Source organism: Balaenoptera borealis (genome assembly GCF_965194805.1).
Source record: "Balaenoptera borealis genome assembly, chromosome: 5".
NCBI classification, from domain to species: Eukaryota; Metazoa; Chordata; class Mammalia; order Artiodactyla; family Balaenopteridae; genus Balaenoptera; species Balaenoptera borealis.
In genome coordinates, this window is record NC_138862.1 from 55,183,849 (window position 1) to 55,209,825 (window position 25,977).

The 25,977-nt window shown below is 43.3% G+C and overlaps 1 long non-coding RNA gene across 1 annotated transcript in view; it reads right to left on the reverse strand.

Moving 5' to 3' along the window:
* The window catches only part of LOC309630070, a 36,850-nt gene extending 11,119 nt beyond the window's left edge, over positions 1–25,731 (reverse strand). Inside the window, exon 1 of the long non-coding RNA XR_014245405.1 lies at positions 14,868–25,731. This is a non-coding gene — a long non-coding RNA (uncharacterized lncRNA). The remainder of the gene's footprint in view (positions 1–14,867) is intronic.
* Positions 25,732–25,977: the final 246 nt, after the last annotated feature.

Here is a 25,977-nt window from a genome sequence, read left to right on the forward strand (position 1 = left end):
CAAGTGGGTGTGGCCATAGCGTGGGAAATGATGACCAGAAGCCCCAACCATTCTGTATGTATTTTCATGCTGTCTTTTCTCTATGTTGGAATCAAAGACCGACAGGCATTTTTAAGTAAGCATTTGAGTTATTTTAGTTGATGTTCTTCTCCGCTATCATCTTGAAACCAAGCAGTACACTATGGGACTCCTGGGCATGGAAGCCTTTCTGTTTCCCTCGTTTCTTATTTATAGGAAATAGGCTTCAGCCTCCATCACCTTCCCTGAGTTCCAAACGGCAGGTTCAAACAATTGTTAATCAGGGAAGGGAGGGGATGCAGAGACAAGGGAGGAGCAGTCAAGAAACAATAATGCAGCCTTGGGACAGGATCCTGGTTCCGCCTCAAGGGATACACATAAAAATATCTTTGAGCTCTTCTGCAGAACTAAAACCCCCAACAAATGGAAAATATTAACTACTTGATGAAGCAGTCTTCATTCCAGAGAGAAGGTCACAGTTTGATAACCTCAAGAACCACAGAAGAGGATTTTGAGAAGATGGCGGAAGAGTAAGACGTGGAGATCACCTTCCTCCCCACAAATACATCAGAAATACATCTACATGTGGGACAACTCCTACAGAACACCTACTGAACGCTGGCAGAAGACCTCAGACTTCCCAAAAGGCAAGAAACTCCCCACGTACCTGGGTAGGGCAAAAGAAAAAGAAAAAACAGAGACAAAAGAATAGGGACAGGACCTGCACCAGTGGGAGGGAGCCGTGAAGGAGGAAAGGTTTCCACACACTAGGAAGCCCCTTCGCGGGCGGAGACTGCGGGTGGCGGAGGGGGGAAGCTTCAGAGCCACGGAGGAGAGCGCAGCCACAGGGGTGCGGAGGGCAAAGCGGAGAGATTCCCGCACAGAGGATCGGTGCCGAGCAGCACTCACCAACCCGAGAGGCTTGTCTGCTCACCCGCCGGGGAGGGCGGGGCTGGGAGCTGAGGCTCGGGCTTCGGTCGGATGCCAGGGAGAGGACTGGGGTTGGTGATGTGAACACAGCCTGAAGGGGGCTAGTGCGCCACAGCTAGCCTGAAGGGAGTCCGGGTAAAACCTGGAAGTGCCTAAGAGGCAAGAGACCATTGTTCTGGGATGAGCGAGGAGAGGGGATTCAGAGCACCGCCTAAACCAGCTCCAGAGACGGGCACGAGCCGCGGCTATCAGCGTGAACCCCAGAGACGGGCATGAGACGCTAAGGCTGCTGTTGCCGCCACCAAGAAGCCTGTGTGCAAGCATAGGTCACTCTCCACACTGCCCCTCCCGGGAGCCTGTGCAGCCCGCTACTGCCAGGGTCCCGTGATCCAGGGACAACTTCCCCAGGAGAATGCACGGCGCGCCTCAGGCTGCTGCAATGTCACGCCAGCCTCTGCCGCTGCAGGCTCGCCCCGCATCTATACCCCTCCCACCCCCCAGCCTGAGTGAGCCAGAGCCTCGAATCAGCTGCTACTTTAACCCCATCCTATGTGAGCGAAGAACAGATGCCCTCAGGCAACCTACACGCAGAGGCGGGTCCAAGTCCAAAGCTGAACCCCGGGAGCTGTGCAAAAAAAGAAGAGAAAGGGAAATTTCTCCCAGCAGCCTCAGAAGCAGTGGATTAAAGCTCCACAATCAACTTGATGTACCCTGCTTCTGTGGAATACCTGAATAGACAATGAATCATCCCAAATTGAAGAGGTGGACTTTGAGAGCAAGATATATTATTTTTTCCCCTTTTCCTCTTTTTGTGAATGTGTATGTGTATGCTTCTGTGTGAGATTTTGTCTGTATAGCTTTGCTTTCACCATTTGTCCTAGGGTTCTGTCTGTCCTTATTTGTTTTTCTTTTTTTTTTTTTTTTTTTTTAAATGTATGTATGTATGTATGTATGTATGGCTGTGTTGGGTCTTCGTTTCTGTGCGAGGGCTTTCTCTAGTTGTGGCAAGTGGGGGCCACTCTTCATAGCGGTGCGGGGGCCACTCTTCATCGCGGTGCATGGGCCTCTCATTGCCAAGCACAGGCTCCAGACGCGCAGGCTCAGTAATTGTGGCTCACGGGCCGAGTTGCTCCGCGGCATGTGGGATCTTCCCAGACCAGGGCTCGAACCCGCATCCCCTGCATTAGCAGGCAGATTCTCAACCACTGCACCACCAGGGAAGCCCTTGTTTTTCTTAAAAAAAATTTTTTTTCGTAATAATTATTTTTTATTTTAATAACTTTATTTTATTTTATCCTACTTTATTTTATTTTATCTTCTTCTTTCTTGCTATTTTTTCTCCCTTTTATTCTGAGCCGTGTGGAGGACAGGCTCTTGGTTCTCCAGGCAGGCGTCAGGGCTGTGCCTCTGAGGTGGGAGAGCCAGCTTCAGGACACTGGTCCACAAGAGACCTCCCAGCTCCATGTAATATCAAACAGCAAAAATCTCCCAGAGATCTCCATCTCAACACCAAGACCCAGCTTCACTCAATGACCAGCAAGCTACAATGCTGGACACCCTATGCCAAACAACTAGCAAGACAGGAACACAGCACCATCCATTAGCAGAGAGGCTGCCTAAAATCATAATAAGGCCACAGACACCCCAAAACACACCACCAGATGTGGACCTGCCCACCAGAAAGACAAGATCCAGCCTCATCCACCAGAACACAGGCACTAGTCCCCTCCACCAGGAAACCTACACAACCCACTCAACCAACCTTAGCCACTGGGGACAGACACCAAAAACAACAGGAACTACGAACCTGCAGCCTGTGAAAAGGAGACCCCAAACTCAGTAAGATAAGCAAAATTAAAAGACAGAAAAACACACAGCAGATGAAGGAGCAAGGTAAAAACCCACCAGACCTAACAAATGAAGAGGAAATAGGCAGTCTACCTGAAAAACAATTCAGAATAATGATAGTAAAGATGATCCAAAATCCTGGAAATAGAATAGAGAAAATGCAAGAAACATTTAACAAGGACCTAGAAGAACTAAAGAGGAAACAAGCAATGATGAACAACACAATAAATGAAATTAAAAATACTCTAGAAGGGATCAATAGCAGAATAACTGAGGCAGAAGAACGGATAAGTGACCTGGAAGATAAAATAGTGGAAATAACTACTGCAGAGCAGAATAAAGAAAAAAGAATGAAAAGAACTGAGGACAGTCTCAGAGACCTCTGGGACAACATTAAACACACCAACATTCGAATTATAGGGGTCCCAGAAGAAGAAGAGAAAAAGAAAGGGATGGAGAAAATATTTGAAGAGATTATAGTTGAAAACTTCCCTAATATGAGAAAGGAAATAGTTAATCAAGTCTAGGAAGCACAGAGAGTCCCATACAGGATAAATCCAAGGAGAAACATGCTAAGACACATATTAATCAAACTATCAAAAATTAAATACAAAGAAAACATATTAAAAGCAGCAAGGGAAAAACAACAAATAACACACAAAGGAATCCCCATAAGGTTAACAGCTGATCTTTCAACAGAAACTCTGCAAGCCAGAAAGGAGTGGCAGGACATATTTAAAGTGATGAAGGAGAAAAAGCTACAACCAAGATTACTTTACCCAGCAAGGATCTCATTCAGATTTGATGGAGAAATTAAAACTTTTACAGACAAGCAAAAGCTGAGAGAGTTCAACACCACCAAACCAGCTTTCCAACAAATGCTAAAGAAACTTCTCTAGGCAGGAAACACAAGAGAAGGAAAAGACTTACAATAACAAACCCAAAACAATTAAGAAAATGGGAATAAGAACATACATATCGATAATTACCTTAAATGTAAATGGATTAAATGCTCCCACCAAAAGACACAGACTGGCTGAATGGATACAAAAACAAGACCCGTATATAGGCTGTCTACAAGAGACCCACTTCAGACCTAGGGACACATACAGGCTGAAAGTGAGGGGATGGAAAAAGATATTCCATGCAAATGGAAATCAGAAGAAAGCTGGAGTAGCAATTCTCATATCAGACAAAATAGACTTTAAAATAAAGACTATTACAAGAGACAAAGAAGGACACTATATAATGATCAAGGGATCGATCCAAGAGGAAGGTATAACAATTGTAAATATTTATGCACCCAACATAGGAGCACCTCAATACATAAGGTAAATACTAACAGCCATAAAAGGGGAAATCGACAGTAACACAATCATAGTAGGGGATTTTAACACCCCACTTTCACCAATGGAGAGATCATCCAAAATGAAAATAAATAAGGAAACTCAAGCTTTAAATGATACATTAAACAAGATGGACTTAATTGATATTTATAGGACATTCCATCCAAAAACAACAGAATACAGATTTTTCTCAAGTGCTCATGGAACATTCTCCAGGATAGATCATATCTTGGGTCACAAATCTAGCCTTGATAAATTTAAGAAAATTGAAATTGTATCAAGTATCTTTTCCGACCACAACGCTATGAGACTAGATATCAATTACAGGAAAGGATCTGTAAAAAATACAAACACATGGAGGCTAAACAATACACTACTTAATAACGAAGTGATCACTGAAGAAATCAAAGAGGAAATCAAAAAATACCTAGAAACAAATGACAATGGAGACACAAAGACCCAAAACCTAGGGGATGCAGCAAAAGCAGTTCTAAGAGGGAAGTTTATAGCAATACAATCCTACCTTAAGAAACAGGAAACACCTCAAATAAACAATCTAACCTTGCACCTAAAGCAATTAGAGAAAGAAGAACAAAAAAACCCCAGAGTTAGCAGAAGGAAAGAAATCATAAAGATCAGATCAGAAATAAATGAAAAAGAAATGAAGGAAACGGTAGCAAAGATCAATAAAACTAAAAGCTGGTTCTTTGAGAAGATAAACAAAATTGATAAACCATTAGCCAGACTCATCAAGAAAAAAAGGGAGAAGACTCAAATCAATAGAATTAGAAATGAAAAAGTAACAACTGACACTGCAGAAATACAAAGGATTGTGAGAGATTACTACAAGCAACTCTATGCCAATAAAATGGACAACCTGGAAGAAATGGACAAATTCTTAGAAATGCACAACCTGCCAAGACTGAACCAGGAAGAAGTAGAAAATATGAACAGACCAATCACAAGCACTGAAATTGAAACTGTGATTAAAAATCTTCCAACAAACAAAAGCCCAGGACCAGATGGCTTCACAGGTGAATTCTATCAAACATTTAGAGAAGAGCTAACACCTATCCTTCTCAAACTCTTCCAAAATATAGCAGAGGGAGGAACACTCCCAAACTCATTCTACAAGGCCACCATCACCCTGATACCAAAACCAGACGAAGATGTCACAAAGAAAGAAAACTACAGGCCAATATCACTGATGAACACAGATGCAAAAATCCTCAACAAAATACTAGCAAACAGAATCCAACAGCACGTTAAAATGATCATACACCATGATCAAGTGGGGTTTATTCCAGGAATGCAAGGATTCTTCAATATACGCAAATCAATCAACGTGATACACCATATTAACAAACTGAAGGAGAAAAACCATATGATCATCTCAATAGATGCAGAGAAAGCTTTCGACAAAATTCAACACCCATTTATGATAAAAACCCTGCAGAAAGTAGGCATAGAGGGAACTTTCCTCAACATAATAAAGGCCATATATGACAAACCCACAGCCAACATTGTCCTCAATGGTGAAAAACTGAAACCATTTCCACTAAGATCAGGAACAAGACAAGGTTGCCCACTCTCACCACTCTTATTCAACATAGTTTTGGAAGTGTTAGCCACAGCAATCAGAGAAGAAAAAGAAATAAAAGGAATCCAAATTGGAAAAGAAGAAGTAAAGCTCTCACTGTTTGCAGATGACATGATACTATACATAGAGAATCGTAAAGATGCTACCAGAAAACTACTACAGCTAATCAATGAATTTGGTAAAGTAGCAGGATACAAAATTAATGCATAGAAATCTCTGGCATTCTTATACACTAATGATGAAAAATCTGAAAGTGAAATTAAGAAAATACTCCCATTTACCACTGCAACAAAAAGAATAAAATATCTAGGAATATACCTACCTAAGGAGACAAAAGACCTGTATGCAGAAAATTATAAGACACTGATGAAAGAAATTAAAGATGATACAAATAGATGGAGAGATATACCATGTTCTTGGATTGGAAGAATCAACATTGTGATAATGACTCTACTACCCAAAGCAACCTACAGATTCAGTGCAATTCCTATCAAACTACCAATGGCATTTTTCACAGAACTAGAACAAAAAATTTCACAATTTGAATGGAAACACAAAAGACCCCGAATAGCCAATGCAATCTTGAGAAAGAAAAGCGGAGCTGGAGGAATCAGGTTCCCTGACTTCAGACTATACTACAAAGCTACAGTAATCAAGACAGTATGGTACTGGCACAAAAGAAATATAGATCAATGGAACAGGATAGAAAACACAGAGATAAACCCACACACATATGGTCATCTTATCTTTGATAAAGGAGGCAAGAATATACAGTGAAGAAAGACAGCCTCTTCGATAAGTGGTGCTGGGAAAACTGGACAGCTACATGTAAAAGAATGAAAGTAGAACACTCCTTAACACCATACACAAAAATAAACTCAAAATGGATTAAAGACCTAAATGTAAGGCCAGACACTATCAAACTCTTAGAGGAAAACATAGGCAGAACACTCTATGACATAAATCACAGCAAGATCCTTTTTGACCCAGCTCCCAGAGAAATGGAAATAAAAACAAAAATAAACAAATGGGACCTAATGAAACTTAAAAGCTTTTGCACAGCAAAGGAAACCATAAACAAGACCAAAAGACAACCCTCAGAATGGGAGAAAACATTTGCAAATGAAGCAACTGACAAAGGATTAATCTCCAAAATTTACAAGCAGCTCATGCAGCTCAATAACAAGAAAACAAACAACCCAATCCAAAAATGGGCAGAAGACCTAAATTGACATTTCTCCAAAGAAGATATACAGATTGCCAACAAACACATGAAAGAATCCTCAACATCATTAATCATTAGAGAAATGCAAATCAGAACTACAATGAGATATCATCTCACACTGGTCAGAATGGCCATCATCAAAAAATCTAGAAACAATAAATGCTGGAGAGGGTGTGGAGAAAAGGGAACACTCTTGCACTGTTGGTGGAAATGTAGATTGATACAGCCACTATGGAGAACAGTAGGGAGGTTCCTTAAAAAACTCCAAATAGAACTGCCATGTGACCAGCAATCCCACTACTGGGCATATACCCTGAGAAAACCATAATTCAGAGGGAGTCATGTACCAAAATATTCACTGCAGCTCTATTTGCAATAGCCAGGACATGGAAGCAACCTAGATGTCCATCAACAGATGAATGGATAAAGAAGATGTGGCACATATATACAATGGAATATTACTCAGCCATAAAAAGAAAGGAAATTGAGTTATTTGTAGTGAGGTGGATGGATCTAGAGTCTGTCATACAGAGTGAAGTAAGTCAGAAAGAGAAAAACAAATACCATATGCTAACACATATATATGGAATCTATGGGAAAAAAAAAAAAAAGGTCATGAAGAACCTAGTGGCAAGACGGGAATAAAGACACAGACCTACTAGAGAATGGACTTGAGGATATGGGGAGGGGGAAGGGTAAGCTGTGACAAAGTGATAGAGTGACATGGACATATATACACTACCAAACGTAAAATAGATAGCTAGTGGGAAGCAGCTGCATAGCACAGGGAGATCAGCTAGGTGGTTTGTGACCACCTAGAGGGGTGGGATAGGGAGGGTGGGAGGGAGGGAGATGCAAGAGGGAAGAGATATGGGAACATACGTATATGTATAACTGATTCACTTTGTTATAAAGCAGAAACTAACACACCATTGTAAAGCAATTATACTCCAATAAAGATGTTAAAAAAAAAAAACCACAGAAGAGCATCAGGAAAATGCCTGAGGCCAGATTACAGGAATGCAGGCCCTGCACACACCCTGACCCTTATCAGCAACCCTGCCTTTGAACCAGTCCTATAAAACTCCTCACCAAATTCCACCCCTCACCCCGGGGTTGGGACACACAGTTTTTGAGGTCACGAGCCCACAGTGTCCCCCTTTGCCTGGCAAAGCAACAAAGCTATTCTTTTCTACTTTACCCAAAACTCTGCACCTCGATTAGGCACCACTGCACAGAGGCTGAGTTTTCGGCATCAATCTTAGGCAGTTTATAGAGGTGAACTTGTTCTAATTTCCTACTTTATAATCATTATGATCCATACTAAGAAATATTTCCACAGCTATACTGTATGAGATAGAGCTTACCTTTATTTTAAAGGCTAATGTTTTTAGTTTAATCATGACACTCATACAAATATAAAATGAACACATGACAAAGATTTTATTTAACTCACTAATTAATTAGAAAGTCAATAAGATGATACAATTGGTTCAATGGAGAATCCACAGCAGATGTAGATATATAGGTATGCAATCAGAAATACTGAAGTGAATAGTTGAAAAACATGATGATCCAGAAGGCAATAATCAATTGCATTCAACTAGACACAATTTGCCTGCAGTTCTATGGATAATCATTTGCATTACTATCAGTTTCCTACAACTTACAGAATTATAAAATAGCTCAAAGATCATGAAAGATGGAGATGAGCCCTAGACCGGACACCCAGTAATCTTTTTTGCCTATTTCAAAATCGTTCATGTTTCTAATTGGAGTCTGTGTGCCCTTTACTTGGCTGCAATTAGAAACATGAACGATTTCTAGCTGTGGCATTAAGCAAGCCCATGTGGGAAAGGAGTATGCAATACCCTGTGGGGAAGCTGTCCTCATGCAAAAGTTTATTGCCATACCCCCTAGACCATCAACTGCTCCATGGGTGACTGGGGAGAAGAAAGAAGAAGAGGTTGGCTCTTTGGGTGAGTTCGCTTAGTGGCAGCAAAGTATCTGAGTGGTCAGCTGGGCCCCGGAGAACACAGGAGACAGAAATGTGAACCGTGTTCCTTCAGATCCTCTTCTTTCAACAGCCCTGGGTTAGGATCTCCTTTGCTAGAATGAAACTGTGACATCAGGGTCACCTACGAGACTGAGCCAGAGGGTGACTGTAGGGCGAAATGGATCAAATTCACACCACTTCAATACATAATTTTTACAGCCTAAACAATTTAAATACTTAAAATATTTAAGTCATTCCTGCCAGCATAAGCTTCACTGGGACTGTAACATCATCTAATTTTAACCACTACATTAAAAGTATTTTCAAACAGTCCTACCAATGCTCAGTTTAAGTCCTCTCTTGAAAATCTTGTGCTCACAGAACTACTCAGCCTAATGAGTGGTCTCTGGAGACCATCAAGGCGGGAAGCCTTGCAAAATTTCCTGTCAACAGCAGCACACCAGCCTGCAAGGGAACTTCCCAGACCGCCCGGTGATGCCAGACCTCTTGGACAAAGTCCTCAAAAAGTGACTATTTGTTTTGGAGACACCCTGGATACTCACTAGTAGTACTTTCCTCTAAATTAGTTAGATTCTAGCTTGACTGAAACAAGACACTCTTTCCTGTTTACTTTACCGGAGTGGGAGTTCTGTGTCTCCTAGAAAAAAAGGGCAAAGAAGAGGTTTTCTACCATTCTGACACCAAGAAATCTGCTCTCCCAGAAGATGTGGGTTTCACAGAGGAGTTGAGCAAGGCCCTGGGTAGAGATACTGGACAGCTTCCTGGCAACATGTGAGTCAGGTCATTATCATGCAGTTTCATCATTTTGTTTGGAGGGAACACACAGGACTTCAGCTGCACTCATATGCTTATGTTACGCAGAAATGCATTCTAAAATCAAAACCGCAGTCACTGTGATGTGGGACTTTCCACCTCTCTGCTCCTTGCTATCTACGAATATAAATCTGAAGGCTATGTTGGGGTCCACACTTGTGTCCTCTCATATGTACACATTCTCAAACCTAATTTGTGGGCTCAATAAGCCACGTGACCATGGGCAAATTTCCTCTTGACTCTGTATGTGAATCACTCATTTGTGCACGAGGGGCAGGGTGACCAGATGGCCTTTCAAGTCCTTCCAACTCTACAGGTACTTTTGAAATTCTCCAGACTAAGTTTGAGTTCCTTAAAAAGCTTATCAAGAATATTGCTCAGCCATAAAAAGAAATGAAATTGAGTTATTTGTAGTGAGGTGGATGGACCTAGGGTCTGTCATGCAGAGTGAAGTAAGTCAGAAAGAGAAAAACAAATACCATATGCTAACACATATATATGGAATCTAAAAAAAAAAACATGGTTCTGAAGAACCTAGGGGCAGGACAGGAATAAAGGCGCAAACGCAGAGAATGGACTTGAGGACACGGGGAGGGGGAAGGATAAGCTGGGACAAAGTGAGAGAGTGGCATTGACATATATACACTACCAAATGTAAAACATATAGCTAGTGGGAAGATGCCGCATAGCACAGGGAGATCAGCTCAATGCTTTGTGACCACCTAGAGGGGTGGGAGGGAGACGTAAGAGGAGATATGGGGATATATGTATATGTATAGCTGATTCAGTTTGTTATAAAGCAGAAACTAACACAACACTGTAAAGCAATTATACTTCAATAAAGATGTTAAAAAAAAAAAAAAGAGCTTATCAAGAGCTCTGTGTCTGGCCAAGCCCTTGGAGGACCACAGCATTGCACTTAAGCTAATTTCCCAATTATAATGAACTATTATAATTATTTATTTGGCCTCTGTCTCCCTTGCTAGACATTAAACTCCAGAAGGACAGGGTAGACTTCTTTCTTACTCAGCACTACCTCTCCAGCACCTAACACAGTGCCTGGCACATTCTAAGCACTCAGTAAGTATTTGCTGGACAAATGAATAAAGGCACCAGGGACTTGGGTTCTTATCTGCTAGACAGTGGCAATGAGGAAACCTGCTGAGGGTGGGATTGGGCAAGCTTCCCTAGCTGCTCTTACCTCAAAGGCAGAAGAACCCATTGGGCACCTGTGATCATTGTCTGGAACCTCTTCTGACAGCTGAGGCTGAAGGATTTGCAATACTCCATCCCTAAAACCTTCCTAGCTATGATTTCACACTCTGAGATGGATAGACCAATACATCGGTTGTGCAGCTCTATGTTAGCCTGGGCTCCACCTGCAGAAATTCTGGGTGGGCCCGGGATTCCGAAGCCTGCCTCTCACCTCTCTGCCCTGGCCCAGACCTGCCAGACCAATTGTGACTCCATCCACTGTGCTCACCCTCATCTCCTTAGCACTGGGTACTCTCAATCCAATCCCAATGCAACTGAGCAAGTCAGAGCCATCACAAGGGCACCAGGCCCGGGGGACAGTGAGGTCTGAACCATGCCCAAGTTGCCCTCACCAGCAGTGAGCCCTGCCTGGCGTGGGGTTTTGTCCACCAGGAGGAAAGGGCAACCTTGAGGGGTGTGGTTACCAAGCCATGACCCAGAGGAGTAATCTTTTAATACTTTGCACAGAGGCAGCCCTGCCAGAAGCACCCTTTCTGTTTTCTTTTAACCCTAAAGAGATAAATGTCCTGTATACACTGTCAATTCACTACATGTTCTATAAAAGTGCAGGATTTGGGCTTCACGTAAAATGCAGTACTTGCTCTGCTTACGTCTGCAATTGTGTGGGCAGTTGGTAGGCATGCTTGAACTTTCTTCCTCCAGGCTCATCTCAGAGGAGGGGGGGAAGCCAAGAGAAGGCCTGAGAAACCTCCTCTCCCCTCGGCATCTTGGGACAGCACTGTTTGCCCAATGGACAGAGGAGAGCTGTGCCCCCTACAAATATAAACGTACTCTTACCAGAGCACAAAGCAAGATATTTTCATCTAACATCAAGTTAAACTTTAATAACAGTTTTAAGTTTAAAAGCTTCCCTGATGGTCTTCCCAAGCATTTTGTTTCACTCTTGAAAGCTGTGGTCTCTACTAGCGATTTCTAAACATAACATTCAGAATTTGGAATAATAGCGACTGGGGGCACATTGGGATTGAGTGGAGACGGATGGCAGAGAAAGAGCTTAGCTGTACTTTGACAGGCTCATTCTCTGTCCATAAGGCTTAAATATTTCCCGGGATGAAACTATCTGATTAATATGTGATTTTTCCATAAACACTGTCCGTAGATTACGATCAAAGGCAGTGTGTGCTTAAATAAAGAACTTCTTTCTTTCCTTTGCTGAATCTCTTCTCAGACTCACAAGCCTAAGCCTTGGGGGATATTTGATGTTGTCAGCAGCCATTTTCAAATGTCCAGCAGTTCATACTTGATACACATCTCCTGGATGGGATGAAAGTGAACAAAATGCATCTGTTTTGCAAACTGCTGAACAGAACTTGTATCTGAAATTTGCATTTAAAGTATTTTTTACTGAGAACCCACAGGGAAAGGGAAAATTGGATTTTAAATGCACGTGTGTGTGTGTGTGTGTGTGTGCGTGTGTGCACGTGTGTATGAAAACTCTGGAAAGGACAGGGGAGGGCAAAAGGACAAGTGATGACAGAAAGTGCCTCTCTTTTAATAATAAGCAGCAGAAATGGAGATGATTTGATCCAGGAAGACTTACTGTACTTCTGCAAAGCCACTTGTATATTACTAAGCGATTTGCATATTTGCTCGGGCTACCAGGTCCCTGCACTGCGTTCTCCTAGCCCTTTCTTCTCCTGCCTCTTTCCCACTAGGAGGATGGTAATAATTAAGCTAGCAGGGAAACACCAAGAGAGAACAAAAGATGCAGAGGCAGGAGCTCAAAGTCACCTCTTACTTTCAACTCCGTAAAGATCTGGGGACAGATCTGCCCTGTCAGCTTCTCGGGAGAAGCGGCAGACATTATTTTCTCGCTTCTAGAAAGGAAACCCATTCAAGGGATTATGAATGTTGCTCTGTGTCTCAGTCTGAAGTTTAAATCTTTTCAAGCATGCAATTATTAAGATGCTAAGATGCCTCACTTAATTACAACCTTTATTATGATATTGAATACTTTAAAGGCACTATTTATCACACCTGAAGAGAAGAGCAGTTCTGCCTTAATGGACCACTCTCAGTGGACCGCTATTGACTCTCTTCTCTACTGGATTAATTCCTAGTAATCACCTAGTGGGCGCTCATTAAAGGGAACCCTTCCCATGAGTGCAGGGCTGGGGTTGCTGGGATGGGACTGGGGTGGGATGGGCCTTTCAAAGAGTAGTAGCTTTTCTCTCCCTTGCTGCAACTGGAGCCCATGAGGTCAAGAAATGGAGGCCTTGTGTCCAAGCTGTTGTCTTCACGGTAGAAAGGCTGTATTTGTAGGGAAACACCACAGAGAGCAGAACAAATCAGTTCTTTCCTTAATCATTTCTTCTAATAAAGCCAACTGCACTTCGTCACTCTCCTCTGAAGACCCCTTCTGGCATCGAAACAACGAGGCTGGTCTGTTGAAGAAAATCCAGCCTCAGAGGAGCTCAGTGCTTTGGGAGTTCTTACCATATGCTGGGTGCTGCCTTGCCTCATTTCACTGAATTTAATTCAGTCATCGATGGAGTCCGTCATTCATAAAGCCAACTTCAAAGTATGTATTTAGGGCCTACTCTTTATATGAAGTACCTGAGATTCAGAGAGGGTGTGTCTCTGTGCCAAGCAAACAACAGCTGGGAGGAGGTAGCTCTGTCCCATTTCAAGGAGACTTTTAGAAAAATGGCGTACTGATGAGAGGGACAGAAAGGTGAAATCCAGAACGATGCTTCGGTCCTTCCCGGGTGCTGGAAGGAGGTCCCGAGTGACCTCAGACCTCTTGTCCTTTTATGCATCTCATTCAGGGGACACTTTCAGCACTAGACAGAGCCTGCTGTCACAGGCTGCTGTCACCTTAGTCTTTTACAAATGAGCTGTCTCCTCTAATTCAGTCCCACGCAGCACCCAGAGGCGAGTGGGATGTATCTTTGCAAAGCTGGAGTGATCAGTCTGGCTGGCGCCTCTTTTTGAACTTCCCTTTCCTGTTCTGGGCCAGACCCAGGGTACCGTTCCCTCCCCTGATCTCCTCTTCTGGAACCAGGCCACACAGGGTGCAGAACGGGGGTGGAGGCTGTGGTCAGAGATCAGGAGTTGGCCCTGGAGATTGAGATGTTTCTGGACAAACTGCCAAGTCAGAGTTCTGGGTCTCACTGGGCCTCACTAAACCCAACACGAAGGTCGGTGGAGATAGATTTGGCCTCCCTAGAATGGCTCTAGGTTTGTGTCTGTGACCTCTGGTCTCTCTCCTTGCATCCTTTTGTCCCCTTGTGGTACTTATTAATAATAGCAACAATAATAATAATTTTAAAAACCCTACCATTTATTAAATGCTTATTAAGAACCAAGAACTGTGTTTAGTGCATTACATATATTATCTTGCTTAATCCGGGTGACAACCTAATGAGTTAAGCGTGATCACCTCCGTACTAACCAGAGACTGTGGTTGTCAGCCCTAACAGTGTATGATAAACACTCAGCAGTTTTTTTAAAAACATGGCCCCATGGAGATCGTTTTCGTTGCCTAGAAGTGGAGCCTGGCAACTAGTGGCTCTTAATGGGGGCGGAGCATTGACATCACCTGGAGAGATTTAAATATATACTGATTCTTCGTCCCACCCCTACAGATTCTGATTTGGTTGGTTTGGCATGATGCCTAGGGCACTGGGATTTTTGAGTTTCCCCAGGTAAGTTTATTGTATAGTCAAGGTTGAGATCCATGGCACTGGATTGAATACTTTGCCCAAGATCCATGGAAGTTGGGGAGTGAGGCTGGGACTTGAAATGGCTGCACCCAGTTTACTCCTGAGTGTTACAACTCCTCTTTCCACTCACCATTCTCTGACCATTCCAACACCCAGTTGGAGCCATTCCTTACTGACACCTCCAGATGGATGAGTTCTGGGAGCAGTTGAAGCCTCCTTTTACCTATTTGTAGAAGGAAAATCAGCATATTCCACAAGAAGCATCTTAGGACCCTGGAGGCAGGTAGAAGCATTTCGGAGGTTAGAGGGAATGGGAGCCCTGCCTCACTCTCCTGCCTGCATTTATGCATAACGCCAAGGTCATGAATCCTAAGGGATGGCTGTCCTGGCAGCTGGAACCAGAGCAGAGACTAAGTGTGCCTCGGGCCCATGGCAGTAGGTGCTCCTGAGCCATTACCCCCTCAACCCATTCCCACATCATAGCTGCTCTCACTGTGCAACTTAATCCTCACTCGAGGGGTAAAAGACCTTTTTATTCCAATAAATTTAAAAAAAGGTAGAAACCTTTTGATCTCAGGGTTTTAGCCTTTTGAAGGTCCCTGCTTTTGGTATGGATCTCCACTATCCTTGTGGTCCTAAAGTTTCGCCCCTAGTAATGGCCACCCTGGCCATACCTGGGGCTATCCCAGCTGAAGGTAGGCTGCCAAGCCTCTTCCAAGGTCTGAGTGGGAGGGGCAGGCTCTCCAGCAACCTCTGTAGGGCGCGCTGACCTTTCGTTGCCTAAGAAATCACCGCTTCATTGAAGACTCACACAGTCGTGCTTCATTGGTATAATTCTCAAGCCCGAATGAGTGCCCAGGGGTGCCCTGCTTTCACTTACAATGGTCCCAGTCTGACTTATTTTTCTTCCACTGGGTGGCCTTGGGCCAGCCCTGTGGGGTGGTGAGGAAGAGGAGGCACAGGCCAGGGAGACCCTCTGACCTAGGGCCCCAACTGGGTGCAGCTCAGCCCAGGGACCCTACAGAGATTTCAGTGGAAGCTGCTCTCTCAGATGTTATTCTCATCTCTCACTCTCGCTCTCGCTCTCTCTGGGGCCGAGACAGAAGTCAGTGGAGCCCTGGTCTGGGGAAGAATCTTGGCATCAGTGGTACCTGCTGATTCTGGAACTTCCCCTCCCCTTCTGTTACTGAAGACTGTTTGTCATTGGTCTGATGACTCTTACTTTCTTTTCCCTGGGGAAAGTTCTCTTCTGGGGAACGCCTCAGTCCCTCAAATAAAAAGACTCCTGGCCCCCTCCCCCGGCTCGGTGCCTCCCTGCAATGCAGGCCTGGGCTCAGATTGACTGCAGCTTGGGCATGCCCAGCTCAGTCCCCAGACACACCCCAGGAATTGCCTGTGGCTGAGAAAGGCTGTCAGCCCATCTGTCCACTGAGGCTGTATCTTCATCACCCCAGGAAAATGAAGAAATTAGATGGAGAAGACCTAGTAATGCCAGCTTCATTCTTCCAGCTGCTCATGACCGAAACCTTGACGTTGCCTCTGCCTCCTCATCCCTTATTCCACCAGCCTGCAAATCCTGAAGGTTCTACCTTCAAAACACATCCAGAGCTGACCATTTCTTGCCATCCCTACTGCTTCCACCCTGCTCCAAGACACCATCGTCTCTTTCAAGGCTCCTGACACCTCCCTTCTTCCACCTTTGCTGCTCTGTGGTCTAATCAGCACAGCAAAGTGATGCTGCCAAAGTTAAGTCAAGTTGTGTCACTCCTTTGCTTAGAACTTTCCCTCCAACAGCTTTCCACTGTTACCAAGCAAAGGACTCGCTCTCTGCTGAATGTGACGTGCTTAGAAGCCAATGCTATGGCGCCGGCTTTTGAGAAAAGAAAAAGCTTCATTGCGAGGTCGATGAGCAAGGAGACGGGAGGCAGGACTCAAATCTCTCCCTGATCAGGGGTTCAGTCACAACTTTATGAGTTAGGGGAGGAGGGCTGGGATTCTGAAGCACCGGTGGGGCAGGTGTAGGTTGGCGGGCTTTGGAACCTGGCCATTGGAGGTGAGGATGGTAAAGGGGCATCAGCACCGGATCTTCTTGGACAACAGACCCTTCACTTTTGAAAGGGTTCCCGTGTTCAGGTTCCAGTCATGTCCCAGTCCTTTGGTTCTGTGGAGGGGAGAGACTTTGGTTCTGGGTGTGGAGGTCAAAATTTTCTCCTCTGCGCATGTTTCTCATGCATGACTTGTGGTTTTGATCAGTTGTCTCTGAAAAACAACTCAGTGTCTTGCTAGAAACAGGATAAGGCCAGTTTGGGGCTGGTTCTGTGGTTACACAACCTTCCCTGGAGGAAAGCCAGTCTTTACAGTGGCTGCAAGGCCCTGTGAGATGCGGTGGGTGCCCTGGGATTTCTCTGAACAACTCGTCCGCTCCTCTCCTGTGACTCATTCCACTCCAGCCACAGGGCCTTTGCACTTGTTACTTCCTTTGCCTGGAACACTCTTCTTCCAAATACAGGCCTGGCTCACTGCCTTTGGGCTTTACTCAAATAGTTAATTGTTCAATTGCTTTGCATTGCATTGAATTCTAAATCCAGGTAATTGACTTTAGGCCCTTGTTTCTCATTAATCAGTTAAACCTATATGTAAAAGGGGGAAATTGGACCAAATCTGCACAGGCAACTCCCCCCCCCCATCTTTTTTTTAAGAAAAAGAAGCTATCTCTTCATTGAGATATGACACGGTAATACACACACACACACACACACACACACACACACACACACACACACAATTTTGTATTTGGCCACATGTGGGCTATATATTATGGCCTATGGAAGAAATCTGTCCACTCACTAATAAGTCTATCCCAAGGGAATATCTAGATGAACCCTGGGCAAGTTCTGACAACCATTTATGACCACTGAGACCCAACCGAAGTGTGAATTTACTTTGAAAAATGACTGTTAGTAATGAAAATGTCAAGCGAACTCTGACTTTCTGTAACCAGAATAGATGGATTCACCTTTTCACAAAGTTTCAGCATGTAAAACAAGGTTCTGATCTTTCACCAGGATAAAAACTTATTCAGGACTATGTCTGGAAGCCCCTGGTAGCAGTAGCTCAGAGAGGAATTTAATGGTTTTTAAATTATGGTTTTGGATGCTTCTAAATTAGTCTCAGAACCTGGGTAGGGCTAGCCTGACTGCTCGAATATATTCATTTTCAAGTGGGAATATTTTGCAGGTTGGCTGCTATATGGAGATAAAAAAATTCATACACATATGTAAAGTATGCATTTCTGTGCCATCTCAATTTGTGGCTGTCTGTATAATACACGGTACATCTATGATTAAACAAGAAGAAATTTAGAAAACACTGACTCAGTGCCAGCTTGAATTATAGACTCCAAGTTAAGTCAGAGTTTAAAACTCAAAACAAAGTGTCTTGGACCAAACCCACTTTTTACTTAGTAGTTGAGTGTTTGTATATGTTTCTTTAACTACTTGTATCCCCTCAAAATCTGTACTCTGACAAGTCTTCAGAATTTGGTGCCAAAATTTGAATTTATGATGGTTTACTTTTATGTATCAGGTGAAATGAAAAAACTCAACCGTTCTATATTAGTATAGCCTAAAGCAGTGAATAAACACTTGATTTAGCTTTTCTTCACATGGTGGTACCCTGTAGTTATTCAGGTATTTAATCAGTCTTACAAAGCTGCACATTAAAAAGAAAGAACATTTAAAAGGCTTCTGCATTTGTTTTATACCCTTCCTACTATATATCGGATGTCCTTTGATATAACTGCCAACAGAGATTTCTTTGAGAAAGAACACATACTGTCCTCTTGAGGAGAAACTGTGTTAAATGAAAGGGCCACCTGCTTGCCTCTGGCTGAGCTGAAGAGAGAGGATGTTTACATTGTAGTTATTTTTCTAACCTCATCTAACTCTATCTCACCTCTTTTTGTGGTTGTTGTTCTATATTTTTGGCTTCTCCCTATCTCTTCCAAAGAGGGGTGAAAATGGGGGAGGCTTGAAGTAAGCTGGGAAGTCAAAGGTACTGAAAATCTATGAAAGAAAAGGATATCCGGCATGTAAATATTACCTTTCAGGTTATTTCTAAATCATCTCTAGGTCCTCCTGCTTAGTTTTCTTTCAAATTCAATTAGTATCGTCATTTCTGTCACCTACCATGTCCCAGGTCTACATTAATCACTGTAGATGTTTGAAAAAATGAGACAGGACCCCTCCCCCAGGGGACTCATCGTTATGTGTGGGTGTACAGGTAAGCAGTCATTACAACATAGTAAGTCACTGAAGACGCGCAACGTTAAAACTCAGCTGTATTCCCATCGCTTTGAAAATATTCTATAGTCAGAGGTAAAATGACTATTTCAACCCACTACTAAGAATTAAAAATTCTCAGTGATTCCACACTTTTTTCTGTGTATATGTAAATAAAGCTATGTATTCATGAGTTGGGGGAACACCAAGACTGCCCCCAACTTCTATGATTTGTTAGGAGAACTCACAGGACTCAGCAGATAGTCGTACTCATGGCTAAGATTTATTATGGTGAAAAGGTGTAAAGCAAGATCAACAAAGGCAGAAGGTTCATGGTACAAAGTCGGAGAGAAACCAGGCACAAGCTTCCTGGGGTCCTCTCCTGGTGCAGTCACAAAGGCCCTGTTTAATCCCCCAGAAATGAGTTGTGAAATGTTGTCCACCAGGGGAGCTCTTTAGAGATGCGTCGTCCAGGATTTTTAATGGGGGCTGGTCACATAGGCAGCCTTTAACTAGTACATCCTAAAATTTCAGACTCCCAGAAGGAAAGCAAGTGCTTAGAGCACAAACCACTTTGTTTGAACAAAGAGTTTAGGCATAGTGACCCCTCTTATCTGTTGGGAATAGTGTGAACTCTCCTGAAGTCCAAGTTCCTAGATGCCCACTGACAGCCAACCTTGCAAGCAGGACTTTCAAAGGATTACAGTCGGGCCTGCTAAGATAACTTTCCTACACAATTCACATATACATTTTGTACAAAATGCTCTGTTTCTATATATTCTGCTGTTGTCTGTATGCAACTTTTCTTTTGAAGATAATACTATCATGAACATCTTTCCATGCCGATTCATGTAGGTCTACTTACTTCTTTGTCATAGTTACATGGTCTTCCATTTATAGACAAACAATTTATTTAACCATTCCTGTATAGATTGATACTTGGTTTGTTTCCAAATTTTGGTATTACAAATGATGATGCAATGAACATCATTGTACATATATTCTTCATGTATTCATGCCTATTGTTTTTGTTACATAGGCTTCCAATTTCTGTGATGTAAGCATCTAGAAATGGTATTCCTGATGTCATTCAATTTGGAAAGGAAGATCATTGTGTTGGAATTCTACTGGAAGTATTAGAATGTAGAGAGTTTTCTTGGAAAAGAGGACAGAAGACTATTAAAATACCCAGGTGATAGTTGATTACGGTCCCAACTAAACTGTGTCAGGGAGCTTGGAGAGGAGCAGAAATGGTGCAGATTTAGTTAGAAGGCAATACAATAGCCTCTGATTGTGGATGGCTAGTGGAGACTGAGAAAGGGAGAATTAAAAGTGACTCCCAGTTACATCATCTGGTGGATGGCAATGAGGTGGAACGCAAGAAGAGAGAGCGATTAGGAAGCAATTATAACAATTCAGGGAAGAAGTGATGGGGGGTTCAGGTTTTCAAATGTTCATTCATTCACACGTACTGAGCATCTTGTTATGTATCAGCCACTCATTAGCTGTTAGCATTGGTGCAATTTTTTTTTTTTTGGCCAAAAACGTTAAGATAGAAATCTGATGCAATATAGATTTCAATTAATTTGGCCATTAATTAACTTCATTGCTATTCTTTTGTGAATGGTACAATGCTTAAAGCTATAGAGAGTGATGGTGAATCAGGTCCTAGATGCTTGAAAAATCTGCACACACCTTAGAGTAAAAATAGGAGGGAGGGAAAAAGGAATTATGAAAGCAAATAAGATCTCTCTTGTGTCTAGGTTTGAAGACAGACTCCCTCCCACACACTCGTTTCAAATACCCTTAGCAAACGTGAGCAGGAAATCTTCCTCCCTCTGTCTGCAGAGAACCTTCTCTCCTGCACAGTTCTGAGTATCACTTGTGTGGGCCTCAAGTGTGGTGTGAAAGAGAGAAGCCAGGAAGCAGTTCTTTTTATTCTTTTCACTGAGTTGGTGTTCCCTTCAAATTTGCCCCTCCTCCCTACCCCATGAACCTAAAATGCAGCTTCCCATCTCCTGAAGCCCAGACACATATAAATCATCATTTGAATGACAAGGGGAGTTTTATTTTTTTATGCATCCTTCAATAGAAATTGACGTGCTTTAATGCATTTTATTTCACAACTTGTTTGAATTTATACTGGAATCTGCTTTCTGATTAATTTTATTTGACTAGGCAGAAAAGTCTCATTCTGCATTCATTTGCACCCAATACACATAAGGAATGTGATCTGACACATTTTCTTCTTTGAATTTTATTTATTTTTTATACAGCAGGTTCTTATTAGTTATCCATTTTATACATATTAGTGTATAAATGTCAATCCCAATCTCCCAGTTCATCACACCACCACCACTTTCCCCCCTTGGTGTCCATATGTTTGTTCTCTACATCTGTGTCTCTATTTCTGCCTTGCAAAGCAGTTCATCTGTACCATTTTTCTAGATTCCACATATATGCATTAATATATGATATTTGTTTTTCTCTTTCTGACTTACTTCACTCTGTATGACAGTCTCTAGATCCATCCACGTCTCTACAAATGACCCAATTTCGTTCCTTTTTATGGATGAGTAATATTCCATTACATATATGTACCACATCTTCTTTATCTATTCATCTGTCTATGGGCATTTAAGCTGCTTCCATGACCTGGCTATTGTAAATAGTGCTGCAATGAACATTGGGGTGCATGTGTCTTTTTGAATTATGGTTTTCTCTGGGTATATGCCCAGTAGTGGGATTGCTGGGTCATATGGTAATTCTATTTTTAGTTTTTTAAGGAACCTCCAAACTGTTCTCCATAGTGGCTGTATCAATTTACTTTCCCACCAAAAAAATTAAAAAAAATTTTTTCATAGTCTCTGAAGCTCATATGAGGAAGGGTAGGGGTCACATCTTTTTTCTTCCTACAGACTTAAGTCTCTTTATCCTTTTTTAAATTCCTGTAAAAAGTCAAGTTCCATTCTCCAAAGAAGATACACAAATGTCTAATAAGCACATTAACAGATGTTCATCCCTAATCATTAGGGAAATGCAAATCAAAATGAGATGCCACTTCACACCCAATAGGATGGCTATTATTGAAAAAAAAAGTAAATAACAGGTATTAGAGAGGATGTAGAGAAACTGGAAAATTTGTTCATTGCTGGTGGGAATGTAAAATGATATAGGCACTGTGGAAAACAATATGGTGGTTCTTCAAAAAATTAAATCTAGAATCACTATGTCATCTGACAATTCTACTTCTAGGTAGAATTTTTGTACCCAAAAGAGTTGAAAGCAGGGGTTGAACAGATATTTGTACACCAATGTTCATAGCATCATTATTTGCAATAGCCACAAGGCAGCAGCAACCCAAGTGTCCAATGACAGATAAATAAACAAAACGTGGTACGTATTTACATACAATGGAATATTAGTCAGCCTTAAAAAGGAACAGCATTCTGACACACGTGCTACAACATGGATGAACCTTGAAGACACTATGATAAGTGGCATAAGCCAGACACAAAAGAACAAATATTGTGTGATTCCACTTTACCTAAGGTACCTAGAGGAGTCAAATTCATAGACACAGAAGGTAAAATGATGGTAGCTAGGGGCTGGGGTAGGGGGAATGGAGAGTTACTGTGAAATTATATGGAGTTGCAGTTTGGAAAGATGTAAAAGTTCTGGAGGTGGATGGTGGTGGTAGCTGTATAACAATGTGAATGTACTTGGTGCCACTCAACTGTACGCATGAAAATAATTAAAATGGTAAATTCTGTGCTATGTATATTTTACCACAACTTTAAAAATGAAAAAAAAAAATCAAGCTATAAGTTGCTGCCTGGGCAAACCTGTATTTTTCTCCACTGATACTTTTTCCTCACTTTGAGGGATTCTCTCTCTTTTCCGCATCTTTCATCCAGCTTCCTCTCTCTGCCCTACTGCACTTTGCACTCTTCCCCATTTACAAAACTTTCTCTAAAGACAGACTCTGATATAATCAATGATCCCCTGTAGGTGTTTGAGCCAATATTATAGCTTTCCCGGGTACATTTTCATTTTAAGGATTATCTCTAATGGAAAATATAAGGTTGTATTTCCTGGTGCGGATGGCCTTCCGGGCCCCCGAAAATCTCTATACCTCGGCCCATGTGCCTCTGCAGAGGACTGATGTACCGGTTAGGGATTCAGTCAGGAAAAGGAAAGTGACTGTAGGTATTTCAAACAGAGAGAGATTTAATATAGGGTGTGACGTTTCCAAGTTGTCGGAAGGGAAGGAACAAAACTGGGGGCGGGAAAGTGGTGGCACCCAGAGATCCCGCACTGCAGTTGGTCCCTGTAGCCCTGTAGGAACATGCTTGCCTCTGAGCCCGCGGGACTCACAGTCTTGCTGCACTCCTCAAGCCAGCAGGAACCAGCCGCTGCCCTGCAGGAGGTATTAGACTGACAGCTGCCTCCCAGGCTGGAGCCAGAAAAAGAATCTCTCTCTCTACCTCCTGCTCTCATGCAAAAGCCTCCCAAGGGCAGCATCTAAATTGGAACTCTGCTGGCAGGGGGGTCTGAGAAATATAGTTTACAGGCTTCTCGCCCTTGTGGTTTGGGGAGCACAGAGAGGCAGGTGCTGAGCATAGCAGGAAGCATGTCACACAGACTGGTATTGTGGGGGGAGTTGAAATGAGCACCTCCGCATCGACAGGCTGATCCCTGCAGGATGAGACACCCTCGGGCTCGCATGTCAGACAGGCCTGTCTTGCAGCTCTGGGATCGTGAGCGATAATATCAAGAACCATTTACCAGGCCGTTCAGGAAGCAGAGGGCTCTGTGAAGGGCTTTAGACCTCGCACCAACAAGCCCATAGGTAGGTGTCATAAGTTCTGTTTTACAGATAAAAAAATTAGAGTCAGGGGGACAGGTCACATGGTCACTGAATGGGGGAGCTGGGTTTCAAACCCAGGTCTGAGTGACTTTTCTCTCGGGCTGAGCTCCGAGCTTCCATTTCCAACTCACAGGCCTGCTGGGGATTTGATGAGATCCTGGACACACACCTCTGGTTTTATGTTTCATCCCTCATCCCCAGAAGGGTGGCATTCACCTCTGGCCACTGGCCCCTGTTCTCAGCCAACACCCTTGTGGTGACCATGGCTGTGGGGTTGCCCTCCCTCTGAAACTCTGCACGGTGGTCTACACAGAGTGGGTGCTGGTCAATTCCACGGCTGTTTTTTTTTTTAAATTTTTTTTAACATCTTTATTGGAGTATAATTGCTTTACAATGGTGTGTTAGTTTCTGCTTTATAGCAAAGTGAATCAGCTATACATATACATATATCCCCATATCCCCTCCCTCTTGAGCCTCCCTCCCATCCTCCCTATCCCACCCCTCTAGGTGGTCACAAAGCACAGAGCTGATCTCCCTGTGCTATGCAGCTGCTTCCCACTAGCTATCGGTTTTACGTTTGGTAGTGTATATAAGTCCATGCCACTCTCTCACTTCGTCCCAGCTTACCCTTCCCCCTCCCCGTGTCCTCAAGTCCATTCTCTAGTAGGTCTGCGTCTTTATTCCCATCCTGCCCCTAGCTTCTTCATGACCATTTTTTTTTTTCGTTTTTTTTTAGATTCCATATATATGTGTTAGCATATGGTTCCACGGCTGTTTTGTTCTGGCAAATGGACCCAGTCTTGGACTTTCCCTAAAGAGGGAAGTCAGAAGACTAGGAGGTATTTCTGTCGCTGGGTAATTTTTCCCATTACAGCCTGCATTAGTTTCCAATGGTTGCTGCAATAAATTGCCACAAACTTGGTGACTTAAAACAATGGAAGTGTATTCTCTCACAGGTCTGGAGGCCAGAAGTCTGAAATCAAGGCATCAGCAGGGCTGAGCTCCCTCCAGAGGCCCTAGAGGTGAATCCATCCTCACCTCTTGCGGGTTTTGGTGGCTCCAGACCTTCCTTCTCATAAGGCCACGCGACTCTAACCTCTACCTCTATCTTCACACTGACCTCTCTTCTGTTCCATTTACTCTCCCTCCGCCTCATTCTCTTAAGGAGACTTGTGATGGCATTTAGGGCCCACCCGGATGATCCAGGATGATCTCCTCATCTCAAGGCCCTTAACTTAACCCTCTCCACAAGGACCATTTCCTGCATAAGGTGATACTGACAGGTTCCATGGATTAGGATGCGGTCATATCTTTGGGGGCACCGTTCAGCCCACTTCACCTCCCTCCCAGGGGAGCAGGGACAAGGCAAAGAGGAAGCTTTCTGCTTCCACCTCTCAGGAGCACATCCTGGGATCCGGGCCTTGTCTCCTTCATTCTGCAGTAACTTCCTCTAGTGCCTTTCTGGCAGTGCTACAGAAAAAAGTCAGAAACCTTGAGGCACATGTCAAACAGGTGGATACTCACAAATACAGCCTTGTGGTCAGCTTTAGTTGAGCACCGTTAATAGGCAGGCCAGGTAGCACTCCCAAGAGCTCCCTGGCCTCCTTCTTTACGGTCCTCACCTCAAAGGAACTGCTCAGATTAGCCTTTCTCCCTTCTGGGCTTCTGCTCTCAACAAAAAAAGCAAGAGAAGGTTTGCCAACTAACTTATTGCCCTCTGGTTTCTTCTCTCTGGATCTTATTTCACAAAAAAGCCTCTTCAGTGCCCCCTCCTCGATTTCTGAATCGAGTCATGTGAATCCTTTGCACAGGGAATGGCATTCAAACTTCCTGTTTCCTTCCCCCCAAATCTCCACCCATCCTCCCCCCACCCCCCTCCCCCAATTCACCGCATTTTCACTTCTCACTGTCTTCCCAGGCTGCCATTAACGATGACAACTCAATGACGTGCTCCTGGCCCAGGAAGAAAGGGGGTAATTACCCTCGATTCCCACACAGATTTGGGAGAAGGGGTTTCCACTGTCTGAAACCTCAGTGGGAAGGTGAGCGGCTGTCTCCCCCTGGGGCAGATGCCCGGGTCAGCAGACCCA